Source organism: Heterodontus francisci, chromosome 1, assembly GCF_036365525.1.
Source record: "Heterodontus francisci isolate sHetFra1 chromosome 1, sHetFra1.hap1, whole genome shotgun sequence".
NCBI classification, from domain to species: domain Eukaryota; kingdom Metazoa; phylum Chordata; class Chondrichthyes; order Heterodontiformes; family Heterodontidae; genus Heterodontus; species Heterodontus francisci.
Window position 1 is genome coordinate 236263163 of NC_090371.1, and position 20982 is coordinate 236284144.

Below are 20982 nucleotides of genomic sequence, written 5' to 3' on the forward strand. Positions count from 1 at the left end.
AGTGTCTGAGAGTGTCTGAGAGAGTCTGAGAGTGTCAGAGTGTGTCTGAGAGTGTCAGAGAGTGTCAGAGAGTGTCTGAGTGTCTCACAGTGTCAGAGAGTGTCAGAGAGTGTCACCGTGTGTCAGAGAGTTTCAGATGTGTCAGAGTGTGTCAGAGAGTGTCTGAAAGTGTCAGAGAGTGTCTGAGAGTGTCAGAGAGTGTCAGAGTGTGTCAGAGTTTGTCTGAGAGTGTCAGAGATGGTCAGAGTGTGTGAGAGAGTATCAGAGTCTGTCTGAGAGTGTCAGAGTGTGTCAGAGAGAGTCTGAGAGTGTCTGTGAGTGTCTGAGAGTGTCAGAGAGAGTCAGAGAGTGTCAGAAAATGTCTGAGATTGTCAGATAGTGTCAGTGTGTGTCAGACAGTGTCGGAGAGTGTCAGAGAGCGTCAGTGTGTGTCTGACAGTGTCCGAGTGTGTCTGAGAGAGTCAGAGAATGTCAGAGATTGTCAGAGAGTGTCTGAGAGTGTCTGACAGTGTCAGAGTGTCAGAGTGTGTCAGAGATTGTCACAGTGTGTTCGAGAGTGTCAGAAAGTGTCAGAGAGTGTCTGAGAGTGTCTGACAGTGTCTGAGAGTGTCAGAGAGTGTCAGAGATTGTCACAGTGTGTTCGAGAGTGTCAGCAAGTGTCAGAGAGTAACTGAGAGTGTCAGAGAGTGTCAGAGTGTGTCAGAGAATGTCAGAGAGTTTCAGAGTACGTCAGAGAGAGTCAGAGATTGTCTGAGAGTGTCAGCGAGTGTCTGGGAGTGTCAGACAGTGTCAGAGAGTGTCAGAGGGTGTCAGAGAGTGTCAGAGAGTGCCAGAGTGTGTCTGAGCGTGTCTGAGAGTGTCAGAGAGAGTCAGAGAGTGACTGAGGGTGAAGGAGTGTGTCAGAGTGTGTCAGAGAGTGTCAGAGAGTGTCTGAGAGTGCCTGAGAGTGCCAGAGAGTGTCAGAGAGAGTCTGAGAGTGTCAGAGACTGTCAGAGAGTGTCATAGAGTCTCAGAGTGTGTCTGAGCTTGTCTGAGAGTGTCTGAGAGTATCAGAGTGTGACTGAGAGTGTCAGAGTGTGTCAGAGTGTGTCTGAGCGTGTCTGAGATTGTCAGAGTGTGTCTGAGTGTGTCTGAGAGTGTCTGAGTGTGGCTGAGAGAGTCAGAGAGTGTCAGACTCTGTCTGAGAGTGTCAGAGAGTGTGAGAGGGTGTCGGAGAGTGTCAGAGAGTGTCAGAGATTGTTGGAGAGTGTCAGAGAGTGTCACAGTGTGTCCGAGATTGTCAGAAAGTGTCAGAGAGTATCTGAGAGTGTCAGAGAGTGTCAGAGAGAGTCAGAGATTGTCTGAGAGTGTCAGCGAGTGGCTGGGAGAGTCAGACAGTGTCAGAGAGTGTCTGAGATTGTCTGACAGTGTCAGCGAGTGTCTGAGAGTGTCAGAGAGTGTCAGAGAGTGTCTGAGAGTGAAAGAGTGTGTCAGAGTGTGTCAGAGTGTGTCTGAGAGTGTCTGAGAGTGCAAGAGAGTGCCAGAGAGTGCCAGAGAGTGTCAGAGAGAGTCTGAAAGTGTCAGATACTGTCAGAGAGTGTCAGGGAGTCTCAGAGTGTATCTGAGCGTGTCTGAGAATGTCAGAGAGTGTCAGAGTGTCAGAGAGTGTATGAGAGTGAAGGAGTGTGTCAGAGTGTGTCAGAGAGAGTCAGTGAGTGTCTGAGAGTGCCAGAGAGTGTCAGAGTGTTTCAGAGTGTGTCTCAGAGTGTCAGAGAGTGTCAGAGTGTGTCAGAGAGTATCAGCGTGTGTCTGAGAGTGTCAGAGTGTGTCAGAGTGTGTCTGAGAGTGTCAGAGATTGTCAGAGTGCGTCAGAGAGTATCAGAGTCTGTCTGACTGTGTCAGAGAGTGTCTGAGAGTGTCTGAGAGCGTCTGAGAGTGTCAGAGACTGTCAGAGATTGTCAGAAAATATCTGAGATTGTCAGATAGTGTCAGAGTGTGTCAGACAGTGTCTGAGAGTGTCAGAGACTGTCAGTGTGTGTCTGAGAGTGTCAGAGTGTGTCTGAGAGAGTCAGAGAGTGTCAGTGTGTGTCTGAGAGTGTCAGAGTGTGTCTGAGAGAGTCAGAGAGTGTCAGAGATTGTCAGAGAGTGTCAGAGAGTGTCTGAAAGTGTCAGAGAGTGTCAGAGAGTGTCAGCGTGTGTCAGAGAGTGTCAGAGAGTGTCAGAGTGTGTCAGAGTGTGTCTGAGAGTGTCAGAGAGAGTCAGAGAGTGTCTGAGAGTGCCAGAGAGTGTCTGAGAGTGCCAGAGAGTGTAAGAGAGTGTCTGAGAGAGCCAGAGAGTGCCGGAGGGTGTCTGAGAGTGCCAGAGAGTGCCAGAGAGTCTCAGAGAGTGTAAGAGTGTGTCTCAGAGTGTCAGAGGGTGTTGGAGAGTGTCAGAGAGTGTCAGAGAGTGTCTGAGAGTGTCAGAGTGTGTCAGAGAGTGTCTGAGAGTGTCTGAGAGAGTCTGAGAGTGTCAGAGTGTGTCTGAGAGTGTCAGAGAGTGTCAGAGAGTGTCTGAGTGTCTCACAGTGTCAGAGAGTGTCAGAGAGTGTCACCGTGTGTCAGAGAGTTTCAGATGTGTCAGAGTGTGTCAGAGAGTGTCTGAAAGTGTCAGAGAGTGTCTGAGAGTGTCAGAGAGTGTCAGAGTGTGTCAGAGTTTGTCTGAGAGTGTCAGAGATGGTCAGAGTGTGTGAGAGAGTATCAGAGTCTGTCTGAGAGTGTCAGAGTGTGTCAGAGAGAGTCTGAGAGTGTCTGTGAGTGTCTGAGAGTGTCAGAGAGAGTCAGAGAGTGTCAGAAAATGTCTGAGATTGTCAGATAGTGTCAGTGTGTGTCAGACAGTGTCGGAGAGTGTCAGAGAGCGTCAGTGTGTGTCTGACAGTGTCCGAGTGTGTCTGAGAGAGTCAGAGAATGTCAGAGATTGTCAGAGAGTGTCTGAGAGTGTCTGACAGTGTCAGAGTGTCAGAGTGTGTCAGAGATTGTCACAGTGTGTTCGAGAGTGTCAGAAAGTGTCAGAGAGTGTCTGAGAGTGTCTGACAGTGTCTGAGAGTGTCAGAGAGTGTCAGAGATTGTCACAGTGTGTTCGAGAGTGTCAGCAAGTGTCAGAGAGTAACTGAGAGTGTCAGAGAGTGTCAGAGTGTGTCAGAGAATGTCAGAGAGTTTCAGAGTACGTCAGAGAGAGTCAGAGATTGTCTGAGAGTGTCAGCGAGTGTCTGGGAGTGTCAGACAGTGTCAGAGAGTGTCAGAGGGTGTCAGAGAGTGTCAGAGAGTGCCAGAGTGTGTCTGAGCGTGTCTGAGAGTGTCAGAGAGAGTCAGAGAGTGACTGAGGGTGAAGGAGTGTGTCAGAGTGTGTCAGAGAGTGTCAGAGAGTGTCTGAGAGTGCCTGAGAGTGCCAGAGAGTGTCAGAGAGAGTCTGAGAGTGTCAGAGACTGTCAGAGAGTGTCATAGAGTCTCAGAGTGTGTCTGAGCTTGTCTGAGAGTGTCTGAGAGTATCAGAGTGTGACTGAGAGTGTCAGAGTGTGTCAGAGTGTGTCTGAGCGTGTCTGAGATTGTCAGAGTGTGTCTGAGTGTGTCTGAGAGTGTCTGAGTGTGGCTGAGAGAGTCAGAGAGTGTCAGACTCTGTCTGAGAGTGTCAGAGAGTGTGAGAGGGTGTCGGAGAGTGTCAGAGAGTGTCAGAGATTGTTGGAGAGTGTCAGAGAGTGTCACAGTGTGTCCGAGATTGTCAGAAAGTGTCAGAGAGTATCTGAGAGTGTCAGAGAGTGTCAGAGAGAGTCAGAGATTGTCTGAGAGTGTCAGCGAGTGGCTGGGAGAGTCAGACAGTGTCAGAGAGTGTCTGAGATTGTCTGACAGTGTCAGCGAGTGTCTGAGAGTGTCAGAGAGTGTCTGAGAGTGAAAGAGTGTGTCAGAGTGTGTCAGAGTGTGTCTGAGAGTGTCTGAGAGTGCAAGAGAGTGCCAGAGAGTGCCAGAGAGTGTCAGAGAGAGTCTGAAAGTGTCAGATACTGTCAGAGAGTGTCAGGGAGTCTCAGAGTGTATCTGAGCGTGTCTGAGAATGTCAGAGAGTGTCAGAGTGTCAGAGAGTGTATGAGAGTGAAGGAGTGTGTCAGAGTGTGTCAGAGAGAGTCAGTGAGTGTCTGAGAGTGCCAGAGAGTGTCAGAGTGTTTCAGAGTGTGTCTCAGAGTGTCAGAGAGTGTCAGAGTGTGTCAGAGAGTATCAGCGTGTGTCTGAGAGTGTCAGAGTGTGTCAGAGTGTGTCTGAGAGTGTCAGAGATTGTCAGAGTGCGTCAGAGAGTATCAGAGTCTGTCTGACTGTGTCAGAGAGTGTCTGAGAGTGTCTGAGAGCGTCTGAGAGTGTCAGAGACTGTCAGAGATTGTCAGAAAATATCTGAGATTGTCAGATAGTGTCAGAGTGTGTCAGACAGTGTCTGAGAGTGTCAGAGACTGTCAGTGTGTGTCTGAGAGTGTCAGAGTGTGTCTGAGAGAGTCAGAGAGTGTCAGTGTGTGTCTGAGAGTGTCAGAGTGTGTCTGAGAGAGTCAGAGAGTGTCAGAGATTGTCAGAGAGTGTCAGAGAGTGTCTGAAAGTGTCAGAGAGTGTCAGAGAGTGTCAGCGTGTGTCAGAGAGTGTCAGAGAGTGTCAGAGTGTGTCAGAGTGTGTCTGAGAGTGTCAGAGAGTGTCACAGTGGTCCGAGAGTGTCAGAAAGTGTCAGAGAGCATCTGAGAGTGTCAGAGAGTGTCAGAGTGCGTCAGAGAGAGAGTCAAAGATTGTCTGAGAGTGTCAGCGAGTGTCTGAGAGTGTTAGACAGTGTCAGAGAGTGTCTGAGAGTGTCAGACAGTGTCAGAGAGTGTCTGAGAGTGTCAGAGAGTGTCAGAGAGTGTCATAGTGTGTCCGAGAGTGTCAGAAAGTGTCAGAGAGTATCTGAGAGTGTCAGAGAGTGTCAGAGAGTGTCAGAGCGTGTCTGAGCGTGTCTGAGATTGTCAGAGAGAGTCAGAGAGTGTCTGAGAGTGAAGGAGTGTGTCAGAGTGTTTCAGAGAGTGTCAGAGAGTGTCTGAGAGTGTCTGAGAGTGCCAGAGAGTGCCAGAGAGTGTCAGAGAGAGTCTGAGAGTGTCAGAGACTGTCAGAGAGTGTCAGAGAGTCTCAGAGTGTGTCTGAGCTTGTCTGAGAGTGTCTGAGAGTATCAGAGTGTGACTGAGAGTGTCAGAGTGTGTCAGAGTGTGTCAGAGAGTGTCTGAGATTGTCAGAGTGTGTCTGAGTGTGTCTGAGAGTGTCTGAGTGTGGCTGAGAGAGTCAGAGAGTGTCAGAGTGTGTCTGAAAGTGTCAGAGAGTGTCAGACTCTGACTGAGAGTGTCAGAGAGTGTGAGAGGGTGTCGGAGAGTGTCAGAGAGTGTCAGAGATTGTCTGAGAGTGTCAGAGAGTGTCACAGTGTGTCCGAGAGTGTCAGAAAGTGTCAGAGATTATCTGAGAGTGTCAGAGAGTGTCAGAGAGTGTCAGAGTGTGTCAGAGAATGTCAGAGAGTGTCAGAGTGCGTCAGAGAGAGTCAGAGATTGTCTGAGAGTGTCAGCGAGTGTCTGGGATTGTCAGACAGTGTCAGAGAGTGTCTGAGAGTGTCAGATAGTGTCAGAGAGTGTCAGAGAGTGTCAGAGAGTGTCTGAGAGTGAAAGAGTGTGTCAGAATGTGTCAGAGAGTGTCTGAGAGTGTCTGAGAGTGCCAGAGAGTGCCAGAGAGTGCCAGAGTGTGTCAGAGAGAGTCTGAGAGTGTCAGAGACTGTCAGAGAGTGTCAGGGAGTCTCAGAGTGTATCTGAGCGTGTCTGAGAGTGTCAGAGAGTGTCAGAGAGTGTCAGAGAGTGTCTGAGAGTGTCAGAGTGTGTCAGAGTGTTTCAGAGAGTGTCAGTGAGTGTCTGAGAGTGCCAGAGAGTGCCAGAGAGTGTCAGAGTGTTTCAGAGTGTGCCTCAGAGTGTCAGCGAGTGTCAGAATGTGTCAGAGAGTATCAGCGTGTGTCTGAGAGTGTCAGAGTGTGTCAGAGTGTGTCTGAGAGTGTCAGAGATTGTCAGAGTGTGTCAGAGAGTATCAGAGTCTGTCTGACAGTGTCAAAGTGTGTGAGAGAGTGTCTGAGAGCGTCTGAGAGTGTCAGAGGGTGTCAGAGAGTGTCAGAAAATATCTGAGATTGTCAGATAGTGTCAGAGTGTGTCAGACACTGTCAGAGAGTGACTGAGAGTGTCAGAGAGTGTCAGAGGGTGTCAGAGAGTGTCAGAGAGTGTCAGAGAGTGTCAGAGTGTGTCTGAGTGTGGCTGAGCGTGTCTGAGAGTGTCAGAGAGTGTCAGAGAGTGTCTGAGAGTGAAGGAGTGTGTCAGAGTGTGTCAGAGAGTGTCTGGGAGAGTCTGAGAGTGCCAGAGAGTTCCAGAGAGTGTCTGAGATTGTCAGAGAGTGTCTGAGAGTGACTGAAAGTGTCAGAGAGTGTCAGAGTGTGTCAGCGTGTGTCAGTGAGTGTCAGAGAGTGTCAGAGTGTGTCACAGTGTGTCTGAGAGTGTCAGAGAGTGTCACAGTGTGTCCGAGAGTGTCATAAAGTGTCAGAGAGTATCTGAGAGTGTCAGAGAGTGTCAGATTGTGTCAGAGAATGTCAGAGAGTGTCAGAGTGCGTCAGAGAGAGTCAGAGATTGTCTGAGAGTGTCAGCGAGTGTCTGGGAGTGTCAGACAGTGTCAGAGAGTGTCTGAGAGTGTCAGACAGTGTCAGAGAGTGTCTGAGAGTGTCAGAGAGTGTCGGAGAGAGTCATAGTGTGTCCGAGAGTGTCAAAAAGTGTCAGAGAGTATCTGAGAGTGTCAGAGAGTGTCAGAGTGTGTCAGAGAGAGTCAGAGATTGTCTGAGAGTGTCAGCGAGTGTCTGGGAGTGTCTGAGAGTGTCAGAGTGTGTCTGAGCCTGTCTGAGAGTGTCAGAGAGTGTCAGAGAGCGTCTGAGAGTGAAGGAGTGTGTCAGAGTGTGTCAGAGAGTGTCTGAGAGTGTCTGAGAGTGCCAGAGAGTGTCAGAGAGAGTCTGAGAGTGTCAGAGACTGTCAGAGAGTGCCTGAGAGTCTCAGAGTGTGTCTGAACGTGTCTGAGAGTGTCAGAGAGTGTCAGAGAGTGTCTGAGAGTGAAGGAGTGTGTCAGAGTGTGTCAGAGAGTGTCTGAGAGTGCCAGAGTGCGTCAGAGAGAGTCAGAGATTGTCTGAGAGTGTCAGCGAGTGTCTGGGAGTGTCAGAGAGTGTCAGAGTGTGTCTGAGCCTGTCTGAGAGTGTCAGAGAGTGTCAGAGAGAGTCAGAGATTGTCTGAGAGTGTCAGCGAGTGTCTGGGAGTGTCTGAGAGTGTCAGAGTGTGTCTGAGCCTGTCTGAGAGTGTCAGACAGTGTCAGAGAGCGTCTGAGAGTGAAGGAGTCTGTCAGAGAGTGTCTGAGAGTGTCTGAGAGTGTCTGAGAGTGCCAGAGAGTGTCAGAGAGAGTCTGAGAGTGTCAGAGACTGTCAGAGAGTGCCAGAGAGTCTCAGAGTGTGTCTGAACGTGTCTGAGAGTGTCAGAGAGTGTCAGAGAGTGTCAGAGAGTGTCTGAGAGTGAAGGAGTGTGTCAGAGAGTGTCTGAGAGTGCCAGAGAGTGCCAGAGAGTGCCAGAGAGTGTCTGAGAGTGAAGGAGTGTGTCAGAGTGTGTCAGAGAGTGTCAGAGATTGTCAGAGAGTGTCTGAGAGTGCCAGAGAGTGTCAGAGAGTGTCTGAGAGTGTCAGAGAGTGCCAGAGAGTGTCTGAGAGTGCCAGAGAGTGTCAGAGAGTGTCTGAGAGTGAAGGAGTGTGTCAGAGTGTGTCAGAGAGTTTCTGAGAGTGTCTGAGAGTGCCAGAGAGTGTAAGAGAGTGTCTGAGAGTGCCAGAGAGTGCCAGAGCGTGTCTGAGAATGCCAGAGAGTCTCAGAGAATGTCAGAGTGTGTCTCAGAGTGTCAGAGGATGTTGGAGAGTGTCAGAGAGTGTCAGAGATTGTCTGAGAGTGTCAGAGTGTGTCAGAGAGTGTCTGAGAGTGTCTGAGAGAGTCTGAGAGTGTCAGAGAGTGTCAGAGAATGTCTGAGATTGTCAGAGGGTGTCAGAGTGTGTCAGAGAGTGTCTGAGAGTGCCAGAGTGTGTCTGAGAGTGTCAGAGTGTGTCTGAGAGTGTCAAAGAGTGTCAGAGAGTGTCTGAGAGAGGCTGAGAGTGTCTGACAGTGTCAGAGATTGTCAGAGTGTGTCAGAGTGTGTCTCAGAGTGTCAGCGAGTGTCTGGGAGTGTCAGACAGTGTCAGAGACTGTCTGAGAGTGTCAGAAAGTGTCAGAGAGTGTCTGAGAGTGTCAGAGAGTGTCAGAGGGTGTCAGAGAGTGTCTGAGAGTTTCAGAGATGGTCAGAGAGTGTCAGAGTGTGTCTGAGTGTGTCTGAGAGTGTCAGAGAGAGTCAGAGAGTGTCTGAGAGTGTCTGAGAGTGCCAGAGGGTTCAAGAGAGTGTCATAGAGAGTCTGAGAGTGTCAGAGATTGTCAGAGTGTGTCAGAGACAGTCAGAGTGTGTCTGAGCGTGTCTGAGAGTGTCTGAGAGTGCCAGAGAGTGTAAGAGAGTGTCTGAGAGTGCTAGAGAGTGTCTGAGAGTGTCAGAGAGTGCCAGAGAGTCTCAGAGAGTCTCAGAGTGTGTCTCAGAGTGTCAGAGGGTGTTGGAGAGTGTCAGAGAGTGTCAGAGATTGCCTGAGTGTGTCAGAGTGTGTCAGAGTGTGTCAGAGAGTGTCTGAGAGTGGCTGAGAGAGTCTGAGAGTGTCAGAGAGTGTCTGAGAGTGCCAGAGTGTGTCTGAGGGTGTCAGAGTGTGTCTGAGAGTGTCTGAGAGTGTCTGATAAGGTCAGAGTGTGTCAGAGTGTGTCTCAGAGTGTCAGAGAGTGTCAGAGTGTGTCAGAGAGTATCAGCGTGTGTCTGAGAGTGTCAGAGTGCGTCAGAGTGTGTCTGAGAGTGTCAGAGATTGTCAGAGTGTGTCAGAGAGTGTCTGAGAGAGTCTGAGAGTGTCAGAGAGTGTCAGAGAGTGTCAGAAAATGTCTGGGATTGTCAGATAGTGTCAGAGTGTGTCAGGGATTGTCTGAGAGTGTCAGAGAGTGTCAGTGTGTGTCTGAGAGTGTCCGAGTGTGTCTGAGAGAGTCAGAGAGTGTCAGAGATTGTCAGAGAGCGTCTGAGAGTGTCTGACAATGTCAGAGAGTGTCAGAGAGTGTCAGAGTGTGTCAGCGTGTGTCAGAGTGTGTCAGAGAGTGTCAGAGTGTGTCAGAGTGTGTCTGAGAGTGTCAGAGAGTGTCACAGTGTGTCCGAGAGTGTCAGAAAGTGTCAGAGAGTATCTGAGAGTGTCAGAGAGTGTCAGAGTGTGTCAGAGAATGTCAGAGAATGTCAGAGTGCATCAGAGAGAGTCAGAGATTATCTGAGTGTGTCAGCGAATGTCTGGGAGTGTCAGACAGTGTCAGAGAGTGTCGGAGTGAGTCAGACAGTGTCAGAGAGTGTCTGAGAGAGACTGAGAGTGTCAGAGAGTGTCTCAGAGTGCCAGAGTGTGTCTGAGAGTGTCAGAGTGTGTCTGAGAGTGTCAGAGAGTGTCAGAGAGTGTCTGAGAGTGTCTGAGAGTGTCTGAGAGTGTCTGACAGTGTCAGAGAGTGTCAGAGTGTGTCAGAGTGTGTCTCAGAGTGTCAGAGAGTGTCAGAGTGTGTCAGAGAGTATCAGCGTGTGTCTGAGAGTGTCAGAGTGTGTCAGAGTGTGTCTGAGAGTGTCAGAGATTGTCAGAGAGTGTCTGAAGAGTCTGAGAGTGTCAGAGAGTGTCAGAGAGTGTCAGAAAGTGTCTGAGATTGTCAGATAGTGTCAGAGTGTGTCAGAGAGTGTCTGAGAGTGTCATAGAGTGTCAGTGTGTGTCTGAGAGTGTCCGAGTGTGTCTGAGAGAGTCAGAGAATGTCAGAGATTGTCAGAGAGTGTCTGAGAGTGTCTGAGAGTGTCTGACAATGTCAGAGAGCGTCAGAGAGTGTCAGAGTGTGTCAGCGTGTGTCAGAGTGTCTGAGAGTGTCAGAGTGTGTCTGAGAGTGTCAGAGAGTGTCAGAGAGTGTCACAGTGTGTCCGAGAGTGTCTGAGATTGTCAGAGAGTATCTGAGAGTGTCAGAGAGTGTCAGAGTGTGTCAGAGAATGTCAGAGAGTGTCAGAGTGCGTCAGAGAGAGTCAGAGAGTGTCTGAGAGTGTCAGAGAGAGTCAGAGAGTGTCTGAGAGTGAAGGAGTGTGTCTGAGAGTGTCAGAGAGTGTCAGAGAGTGTCACAGTGTGTCCGAGACTGTCTGAGATTGTCAGAGAGTATCTGAGAGTGTCAGAGAGTGTCAGAGTGTGTCAGAGAATGTCAGAGAGTGTCAGAGAGAGTCAGAGAGTGTCTGAGAGAGGCTGAGAGTGTCTGACAGTGTCAGAGATTGTCAGAGTGTGTCAGAGTGTGTCTCAGAGTGTCAGCGAGTGTCTGGGAGTGTCAGACAGTGTCAGAGAGTGTCTGAGAGTGTCAGACAATGTCAGAGAGTGTCAGAGAGTGTCTGAGAGTGTCAGAGAGTGTCAGAGGGTGTCAGAGAGTGTCAGAGTGTGTCAGCGTGTGTCAGAGAGTGTCTGAGAGTGTCAGAGTGTGTCTGAGAGTGTCAGAGAATGTCAGAGAGTGTCACAGTGTGTCCGAGAGTGTCTGAGATTGTCAGAGAGTATCTGAGAGCGTCAGAGAGTGTCAGAGTGTGTCAGAGAATGTCCGAGAGTGTCAGAGAGTGTCAGAGAGTGTCTGAGAGAGGCTGAGAGTGTCTGACAGTGTCAGAGATTGTCAGAGTGTGTCAGAGTGTGTCTCAGAGTGTCAGCGAGTGTCTGGGAGTGTCAGACAGTGTCAGAGAGTGTCTGAGAGTGTCAGACAGTGTCAGAGAGTGTCAGAGAGTGTCAGAGAGTGTCTGAGAGTGCCAGAGAGTGTCAGAGGGTGTCAGAGAGTGTCTGAGAGTGTCAGAGAGTGTCAGAGAGTGTCAGAGTGTGTCTGAGCGTGTCTGAGAGTGCCAGAGGGTTCCAGAGAGTGTCAGAGAGAGTCTGAGAGTGTCAGAGACTGTCAGAGAGTGTCAGAGACTGTCAGAGAGTGCCAGAGAGTCTCAGAGTGTGTCTGAGCTTGTCTGAGAGTGTCAGATTGTGTCAGAGAGTGTCTGAGAGTGTCAGAGAGAGTCAGAGAGTGTCTGAGATTGTCAGAGAGTGTCTGAGAGTGTCTGAAAGTGTCAGAGAGTGTCAGAGTGTGTCAGCGTGTGTCAGAGAGTGTCAGAGAGTGTCAGAGTGTGTCAGAGTGTGTCTGAGAGTGTCAGAGAGTGTCACAGTGTGACCGAGAGTGTCAGAAAGTGTCAGAGAGTATCTGAGAGTGCCAGAGAGTGTCAGATTGTGTCAGAGAATGTCAGAGAGTGTCAGAGTGCGTCAGAGAGAGTCAGAGATTGTCTGAGAGTGTCAGCGAGTGTCTGGGAGTGTCAGACAGTGTCAGAGAGTGTCTGAGAGTGTCAGAGAGTGTCGGAGAGAGTCATAGTGTGTCCGAGAGTGTCAGAAAGTGTCAGAGAGTATCTGAGAGTGTCAGAGAGTGTCAGAGTGTGTCAGAGAGAGTCAGAGATTGTCTGAGAGTGTCAGCGAGTGTCTGAGAGTGTCAGAGAGTGTCAGAGTGTGTCTGAGCCTGTCTGAGAGTGTCAGAGAGTGTCAGAGAGCGTCTGAGAGTGAAGGAGTGTGTCAGAGTGTGTCAGAGAGTGTCTGAGAGTGTCTGAGAGTGTCTGAGAGTGCCAGAGAGTGTCAGAGAGAGTCTGAGAGTGTCAGAGACTGTCAGAGAGTGCCAGAGAGTCTCAGTGTGTCTGAACGTGTCTGAGAGTGTCAGAGAGTGTCAGAGAGTGTCTGAGAGTGAAGGAGTGTGTCAGAGTGTGTCAGAGAGTGTATGAGAGTGCCAGAGAGTGCCAGAGAGTGTCAGAGAGAGTCTGAGAGTGTCAGAGACTGTCAGAGAGTGCCAGAGAGTCTCAGAGTGTGTCTGAACGTGTCTGAGAGTGTCAGAGACTGTCAGAGAGTGTCTGAGAGTGAAGGAGTGTGTCAGAGTGTGTCAGAGAGTGTCTGAGAGTGCCAGAGTGCGTCAGAGAGAGTCAGAGATTGTCTGACAGTGTCAGCGAGTGTCTGGGAGTGTCAGAGAGTGTCAGAGTGTGTCTGAGCCTGTCTGGGAGTGTCAGAGAGTGTCTGAGCCTGTCTGAGAGTGTCAGAGAGTGTCAGAGAGTGTCTGAGAGTGTCTGATAAGGTCAGAGTGTGTCAGAGTGTGTCTCAGAGTGTCAGAGAGTGTCAGAGTGTGTCAGAGAGTATCAGCGTGTGTCTGAGAGTGTCAGAGTGCGTCAGAGTGTGTCTGAGAGTGTCAGAGATTGTCAGAGTGTGTCAGAGAGTGTCTGAGAGTGTCTGAGAGTGCCAGAGAGTGTCAGAGAGAGTCTGAGAGTGTCAGAGACTGTCAGAGAGTGCCAGAGAGTCTCAGAGTGTGTCTGAACGTGTCTGAGAGTGTCAGAGAGTGTCAGAGAGTGTCTGAGAGTGAAGGAATGTGTCAGAGTGTGTCAGAGAGTGTCTGAGAGTGCCAGAGAGTGCCAGAGAGTGTCTGAGAGTGCCAGAGAGTGCCAGAGAGTGTCAGAGAGTGTCTGAGAAGGAAGGAGTGTGTCAGAGTGTGTCAGAGAGTGTCAGAGATTGTCAGAGAGTGTCTGAGAGTGCCAGAGAGTGTCAGAGAGTGTCTGAGAGTGAAGGAGTGTGTCAGAGTGTGTCAGAGAGTATCTGAGAGTGTCTGAGAGTGCCAGAGAGTGTCTGAGAGTGTCAGAGAGTGTCAGAGGGTGTCAGAGAGTGTCTGAGAGTGTCTGAGAGTGCCAGAGGGTTCAAGAGAGTGTCAGAGAGAGTCTGAGAGTGTCTGAGAGTGCCAGAGAGTGTAAGAGAGTGTCTGAGAGTGCCAGAGAGTGTCTGAGAGTGTCAGAGAGTGCCAGAGAGTCTCAGAGAGTCTCAGAGTGTGTCTCAGAGTGTCAGAGGGTGTTGGAGAGTGTCAGAGAGTGTCAGAGATTGCCTGAGAGTGTCAGAGTGTGTCAGAGAGTGTCTGAGAGTGTCTGAGAGAGTCTGAGAGTGTCAGAGAGTGTCTGAGAGTGCCAGAGTGTGTCTGAGAGTGTCAGAGTGTGTCTGAGAGTGTCAGAGAGTGTCAGAGAGTGTCAGAGAGTGTCTGATAAGGTCAGAGTGTGTCAGAGTGTGTCTCAGAGTGTCAGAGAGTGTCAGAGTGTGTCAGAGAGTATCAGCGTGTGTCTGAGAGTGTCAGAGTGCGTCAGAGTGTGTCTGAGAGTGTCAGAGATTGTCAGAGTGTGTCAGAGAGTGTCTGAGAGTGTCAGAGAGTGTCAGAGGGTGTCAGAGAGTGTCTGAGAGAGTCAGAGATTGACAGAGAGTGTCAGAGTGTGTCTGAGTGTGTCTGAGAGTGTCAGAGAGAGTCAGAGAGTGTCTGAGAGTGTCTGAGAGGGCCAGAGGGTTCAAGAGAGTGTCAGAGAGAGTCTGAGAGTGTCTGAGAGTGCCAGAGAGTGTGAGAGAGTGTCTGAGAGTGCCAGAGTGTGTCTGAGAGTGTCAGAGAGTGCCAGAGAGTCTCAGAGAGTCTCAGAGTGTGTCTCAGAGTGTCAGAGGGTGTTGGAGAGTGTCAGAGAGTGTCAGAGATTGCCTGAGAGTGTCAGAGTGTGTCAGAGAGTGTCTGAGAGTGTCTGAGAGAGTCTGAGAGTGTCAGAGAATGTCTGAGAGTGCCAGAGTGTGTCTGAGAGTGTCAGAGTGTGTCTGAGAGTGTCAGAGAGTGTCAGAGAGTGTCTGAGAGTGTCTGATAAGGTCAGAGTGTGTCAGAGTGTGTCTCAGAGTGTCAGAGAGTGTCAGAGTGTGTCAGAGAGTATCAGCGTGTGTCTGAGAGTGTCAGAGTGCGTCAGAGTGTGTCTGAGAGTGTCAGAGATTGTCAGAGTGTGTCAGAGAGTGTCTGAGAGAGTCTGAGAGTGCCAGAGAGTGTCAGAGAGTGTCAGAAAATGTCTGAGATTGTCAGATAGTGTCAGAGTGTGTCAGAGAGTGTCTGAGAGTGTCAGAGAGTGTCAGTGTGTGTCTGAGAGTGTCCGAGTGTGTCTGAGAGAGTCAGAGACTGTCAGAGATTGTCAGAGAGTGTCAGAGTGTGTCAGCGTGTGTCAGAGTGAGTCAGAGAGTGTCAGAGTGTGTCAGAGTGTGTCTGAGAGTGTCAGAGAGTGTCAGAGAGTGTCACAGTGTGTCCGGGAGTGTCAGAAAGTGTCAGAGAGTATCTGAGAGTGTCAGAGAGTCTCAGAGTGTGTCAGAGAATGTCAGAGAGTGTCAGAGAGTGTCAGAGTGCATCAGAGAGAGTCAGAGATTATCTGAGTGTTCAGCGAATGTCTGGGAGTGTCAGGCAGTGTCGGAGAGTGTCTCAGAGTGTCAGACAGTGTCAGAGAGTGTCAGAGGGTGTCAGAGAGTGTCAGAGTGTGTCTCAGAGTGTCAGAGGGTGTTGGAGAGTGTCAGAGAGTGTCAGAGATTGTCTGAGAGTGTCAGAGTGTGTCAGAGAGTGTCTGAGAGTGTCTGAGAGAGACTGTGAGTGTCAGAGAATGTCTGAGTGTGCCAGAGTGTGTCTGAGAGTGTCAGAGTGTGTCTGAGAGTGCCAGAGAGTGTCAGAGAGTGTCTGAGAGTGTCTGAGAGTGTCTGAGAGTGTCAGAGTGTGTCTGAGTGTGTCTCAGAGTGTCAGAGAGTGTCAGAGTGTGTCAGAGAGTATCAGCGTGTGTCTGAGAGTGTCAGAGTGTGTCAGAGTGGGTCTGAGAGTGTCAGAGATTGTCAGAGTGTGTCAGAGAGTGTCTGAGAGAGTCTGAGAGTGTCAGAGAGTGTCAGAGAGTGTCAGAAAATGTCTGAGATTTTCAGATAGTGTCAGAGTGTGTCTGAGAGTGTCATAGAGTGTCAGTGTGTGTCTGAGATTGTCCGAGTGTGTCTGAGAGAGTCAGAGAGTGTCAGAGATTGTCAGAGAGTGTCTGAGAGTGTCTGAGAGTGTCTGACAATGTCAGAGAGTGTCAGAGAGTGTCAGAGTGTGTCAGCGTGTGTCAGAGAGTGTCTGAGAGTGTCAGAGTGTGTCTGAGAGTGTCAGAGAGTGTCACAGTGTGTCCGAGAGTCTCTGAGATTGTCAGAGAGTATCTGAGAGTGTCAGAGAGTGTCAGAGTGCGTCAGAGAATGTCAGAGAGTGTCAGAGTGCGTCAGAGAGAGTCAGAGAGTGTCTGAGAGTGTCAGAGAGAGTCAGAGAGCGTCTGAGAGTGAAGGAGTGTGTCAGAGGGTGTCAGCGAGTGTCTGGGAGTGTCAGACAGTGTCAGAGAGTGTCTGAGAGTGTCAGACAGTGTCTCAGAGTGTCAGAGGGTGTTGGAGAGTGTCAGAGTGTGTCAGAGAGTATCAGCGTGTGTCTGAGAGTGTCAGAGTGTGTCAGAGTGTGTCTGAGAGTGTCAGAGATTGTCAGAGTGTGTCAGAGAGTGTCTGAGAGAGTCTGAGAGTGTCAGAGAGTGTCAGAGAGTGTCAGAAAATGTCTGAGAGAGTCAGAGATTGTCTGAGAGTGTCAGCGAGTGTCTGGGAGTGTCAGACAGTGTCACAGAGTGTCTGAGAGTGTCAGACAGTGTCAGAGAGTGTCTGAGAGTGTCAGAGAGTGTCGGAGAGAGTCATAGTGTGTCCGAGAGTGTCAAAAAGTGTCAGAGAGTATCTGAGAGTGTCAGAGAGTGTCAGAGTGTGTCAGAGAGAGTCAGAGATTGTCTGAGAGTGTCAGCGAGTGTCTGGGAGTTTCAGAGAGTGTCAGAGTGTGTCTGAGCCTGTCTGAGAGTGTCAGAGAGTGTCAGAGAGCGTCTGAGAGTGAAGGAGTGTGTCAGAGTGTGTCAGAGAGTGTCTGAGAGTGTCTGAGAGTGCCAGAGAGTGTCAGAGAGAGTCTGAGAGTGTCAGAGACTGTCAGAGAGTGCCAGAGAGTCTCAGAGTGTGTCTGAACGTGTCTGAGAGTGTCAGAGAGTGTCAGAGAGTGTCTGAGAGTGAAGGAGTGTGTCAGAGTGTGTCAGAGAGTGTCTGAGAGTGCCAGAGAGTGCCAGAGAGTGTCAGAGAGAGTCTGAGAGTGTCAGAGACTGTCAGAGAGTGCCAGAGAGTCTCAGAGTGTGTCTGAACGTGTATGAGAGTGTCAGAGAGTGTCAGAGAGTGTCTGAGAGTGAAGGAGTGTGTCAGAGTGTGTCAGAGAGTGTCTGAGAGTGCCAGAGTGCGTCAGAGAGAGTCAGAGATTGTCTGAGAGTGTCAGCGAGTGTCTGGGAGTGTCAGAGAGTGTCAGAGTGTGTCTGAGCCTGTCTGAGAGTGTCAGAGAGTGTCAGAGAGAGTCAGAGATTGTCTGAGAGTGTCAGCGAGTGTCTGGGAGTGTCTGAGAGTGTCAGAGTGTGTCTGAGCCTGTCTGAGAGTGTCAGACAGTGTCAGAGAGCGTCTGAGAGTGAAGGAGTCTGTCAGAGAGTGTCTGAGAGTGTCTGAGAGTGTCTCAGAATTCCAGAGAGTGTCAGAGAGAGTCTGAGAGTGTCAGAGACTGTCAGAGAGTGCCAGAGAGTCTCAGAGTGTGTCTGAACGTGTCTGAGAGTGTCAGAGAGTGTCTGAGAGTGAAGGAGTGTGTCAGAGAGTGTCTGAGAGTGCCAGAGAGTGCCAGAGAGTGTCTGAGAGTGCCAGAGAGTGCCAGAGAGTGTCAGAGAGTGTCTGAGAGTGAAGGAGTGTGTCAGAGTGTGTCAGAGAGTGTCAGAGATTGTCAGAGAGTGTCTGAGAGTGCCAGAGAGTGTCAGAGAGTGTCTGAGAGTGTCAGAGAGTGCCAGAGAGTGTCTGAGAGTGCCAAAGAGTGTCAGAGAGTGTCTGAGAGTGAAGGAGTGTGTCAGAGTGTGTCAGAGAGTTTCTGAGAGTGTCTGAGAGTGCCAGAGAGTGTAAGAGAGTGTCTGAGAGTGCCAGAGAGTGCCAGAGCGTGTCTGAGAATGCCAGAGAGTCTCAGAGAATGTCAGAGTGTGTCTCAGAGTGTCAGAGGATGTTGGAGAGTGTCAGAGAGTGTCAGAGATTGTCTGAGAGTGCCAGAGTGTGTCTGAGAGTGTCAGAGTGTGTCTGAGAGTGTCAGAGAGTGTCAGAGAGTGTCTGAGAGAGGCTGAGAGTGTCTGACAGTGTCAGAGATTGTCAGAGTGTGTCAGAGTGTGTCTCAGAGTGTCAGCGAGTGTCTGGGAGTGTCAGACAGTGTCAGAGACTGAGAGTGTCAGAAAGTGTCAGAGAGTGTCTGAGAGTGTCAGAGAGTGTCAGAGGGTGTCAGAGAGTGTCTGAAAGTGTCAGAGATGGTCAGAGAGTGTCAGAGAGTGTCAGAGTGTGTCTGAGTGTGTCTGAGAGTGTCAGAGAGAGTCAGAGAGTGTCTGAGAGTGTCTGAGAGTGCCAGAGGGTTCAAGAGAGTGTCATAGAGAGTCTGAGAGTGTCAGAGATTGTCAGAGTGTGTCAGAGACAGTCAGAGTGTGTCTGAGCGTGTCTGAGAGTGTCTGAGAGTGCCAGAGAGTGTAAGATAGTGTCTGAGAGTGCTAGAGAGTGTCTGAGAGTGTCAGAGAGTGCCAGAGAGTCTCAGAGAGTCTCAGAGTGTGACTCAGAGTGTCAGAGGGTGTTGGAGAGTGTCAGAGAGTGTCAGAGATTGCCTGAGTGTGTCAGAGTGTGTCAGAGTGTGTCAGAGAGTGTCTGAGAGTGGCTGAGAGAGTCTGAGAGTGTCAGAGAGTGTCTGAGAGTGCCAGAGTGTGTCTGAGGGTGTCAGAGTGTGTCTGAGAGTGTCTGAGAGTGTCTGATAAGGTCAGAGTGTGTCAGAGTGTGTCTCAGAGTGTCAGAGAGTGTCAGAGTGTGTCAGAGAGTATCAGCGTGTGTCTGAGAGTGTCAGAGTGCGTCAGAGTGTGTCTGATAGTGTCAGAGATTGTCAGAGTGTGTCAGAGAGTGTCTGAGAGAGTCTGAGAGTGTCAGAGAGTGTCAGAGAGTGTCAGAAAATGTCTGGGATTGTCAGATAGTGTCAGAGTGTGTCAGAGATTGTCTGAGAGTGTCAGAGAGTGTCAGTGTGTGTCTGAGAGTGTCCGAGTGTGTCTGAGAGAGTCAGAGAGTGTCAGAGATTGTCAGAGAGCGTCTGAGAGTGTCTGACAATGTCAGAGAGTGTCAGAGAGTGTCAGAGTGTGTCAGCGTGTGTCAGAGTGTGTCAGAGAGTGTCAGAGTGTGTCAGAGACAGTCAGAGTGTGTCTGAGCGTGTCTGAGAGTGTCTGAGAGTGCCAGAGAGTGTAAGATAGTGTCTGAGAGTGCTAGAGAGTGTCTGAGAGTGTCAGAGAGTGCCAGAGAGTCTCAGAGAGTCTCAGAGTGTGTCTCAGAGTGTCAGAGGGTGTTGGAGAGTGTCAGAGAGTGTCAGAGATTGCCTGAGTGTGTCAGAGTGTGTCAGAGAGTGTCTGAGAGTGGCTGAGAGAGACTGAGAGAGTCAGAGAGTGTCTGAGAGTGCCAGAGTGTGTCTGAGAGTGTCAGAGTGTGTCTGAGAGTGTCAGAGAGTGTCTGAGAGTGTCTGACAGTGTCAGAGAGTGTCAGAGTGTGTCAGAGTGTGTCTCAGAGTGTCAGAGAGTGTCAGAGTGTGTCAGAGAGTATCAGCGTGTGTCTGAGAGTGTCAGAGTGTGTCAGAGTGTGTCTGAGAGTGTCAGAGATTGTCAGAGTGTGTCAGAGAGTGTCTGAAGTGTCTGAGAGTGTCAGAGAGTGTCAGAGAGTGTCAGAAAGTGTCTGAGATTGTCAGATAGTGTCAGAGTGTGTCAGAGAGTGTCTGAGAGTGTCATAGAGTGTCAGTGTGTGTCTGAGAGTGTCCGAGTGTGTCTGAGAGAGTCAGAGAATGTCAGAGATTGTCAGAGAGTGTCTGAGAGTGTCTGAGAGTGTCTGACAATGTCAGAGAGTGTCAGAGAGTGTCAGAGTGTGTCAGCGTGTGTCAGAGTGTCTGAGAGTGTCAGAGTGTGTCTGAGAGTGTCAGAGAGTGTCAGAGAGTGTCACAGTGTGTCCGAGAGTGTCTGAGATTGTCAGAGAGTATCTGAGAGTGTCAGAGAGTGTCAGAGAATGTCAGAGAGTGTCAGAGTGCGTCAGAGAGAGTCAGAGAGAGTCTGAGAGTGTCAGAGAGTGTCTGACAATGTCAGAGATTGTCAGAGTGTGTCAGAGTGTGTCTCAGAGTGTCAGCGAGTGTCTGGGAGTGTCAGACAGTGTCAGAGAGTGTCTGAGAGTGTCAGACAGTGTCAGAGAGTGTCAGAGAGTGTCAGAGAGTGTCAGAGGGTGTCATAGAGTGTCAGAGTGTGTCAGCGTGTGTCAGAGAGTGTCTGAGAGTGTCAGAGTGTGTCTGAGAGTGTCAGAGAATGTCAGAGAGTGTCACAGTGTGTCCGAGAGTGTCTGAGATTGTCAGAGAGTATCTGAGAGTGTCAGAGAGTGTCAGAGTGTGTCAGAGAATGTCAGAGAGTGTCAGAGAGTGTCAGAGAGTATCTGAGAGAGGCTGAGAGTGTCTGACAGTGTCAGAGATTGTCAGAGTGTGTCAGAGTGTGTCTCAGAGTGTCAGCGAGTGTCTGGGAGTGTCAGACAGTGTCAGAGAGTGTCTGAGAGTGTCAGAGAGTGTCAGAGAGTGTCTGAGAGTGTCAGAGAGTGTCAGAGGGTGTCAGAGAGTGTCTGAGAGTGTCAGAGAGTGTCAGAGAGTGTCAGAGTGTGTCTGAGCGTGTCTGAGAGTGCCAGAGGGTTCCAGAGAGTGTCAGAGAGAGTCTGAGAGTGTCAGAGACTGTCAGAGAGTGTCAGAGACTGTCAGAGAGTGCCAGAGAGTCTCAGAGTGTGTCTGAGCTTGTCTGAGAGTGTCAGATTGTGTCAGAGAGTGTCTGAGAGTGTCAGAGAGAGTCAGAGAGTGTCTGAGATTGTCAGAGAATGTCTGAGAGTGTCTGAAAGTGTCAGAGAGTGTCAGAGTGTGTCAGCGTGTGTCAGAGAGTGTCAGAGAGTGTCAGAGTGTGTCAGAGTGTGTCTGAGAGTGTCAGAGAGTGTCACAGTGTGTCCGAGAGTGTCAGAAAGTGTCAGAGAGTATCTGAGAGTGCCAGAGAGTGTCAGATTGTGTCAGAGAATGTCAGAGAGTGTCAGAGTGCGTCAGAGAGAGTCAGAGATTGTCTGAGAGTGTCAGCGAGTGTCTGGGAGTGTCAGACAGTGTCAGAGAGTGTCTGAGAGTGTCAGAGAGTGTCGGAGAGAGTCATAGTGTGTCCGAGAGTGTCAGAAAGTGTCAGAGAGTATCTGAGAGTGTCAGAGAGTGTCAGAGTGTGTCAGAGAGAGTCAGAGATTGTCTGAGAGTGTCAGCGAGTGTCTGAGAGTGTCAGAGAGTGTCAGAGTGTGTCTGAGATTGTCTGAGAGTGTCAGAGAGTGTCAGAGAGCGTCTGAGAGTGAAGGAGTGTGTCAGAGTGTGTCAGAGAGTGTCTGAGAGTGTCTGAGAGTGCCAGAGAGTGTCAGAGAGAGTCTGAGAGTGTCAGAGACTGTCAGAGAGTGCCAGAGTGTCTCAGTGTGTCTGAACGTGTCTGAGAGTGTCAGAGAGTGTCAGAGAGTGTCTGAGAGTGAAGGAGTGTGTCAGAGTGTGTCAGAGAGTGTATGAGAGTGCCAGAGAGTGCCAGAGAGTGTCAGAGAGAGTCTGAGAGTGTCAGAGACTGTCAGAGAGTGCCAGAGAGTCTTAGAGTGTGTCTGAACGTGTCTGAGAGTGTCAGAGAGTGTCAGAGAGTGTCTGAGAGTGAAGGAGTGTGTCAGAGTGTGTCAGAGAGTGTCTGAGAGTGCCAGAGTGCGTCAGAGAGAGTCAGAGATTGTCTGAGAGTGTCAGCGAGTGTCTGGGAGTGTCAGAGAGTGTCAGAGTGTGTCTGAGCCTGTCTGGGAGTGTCAGAGAGTGTCTGAG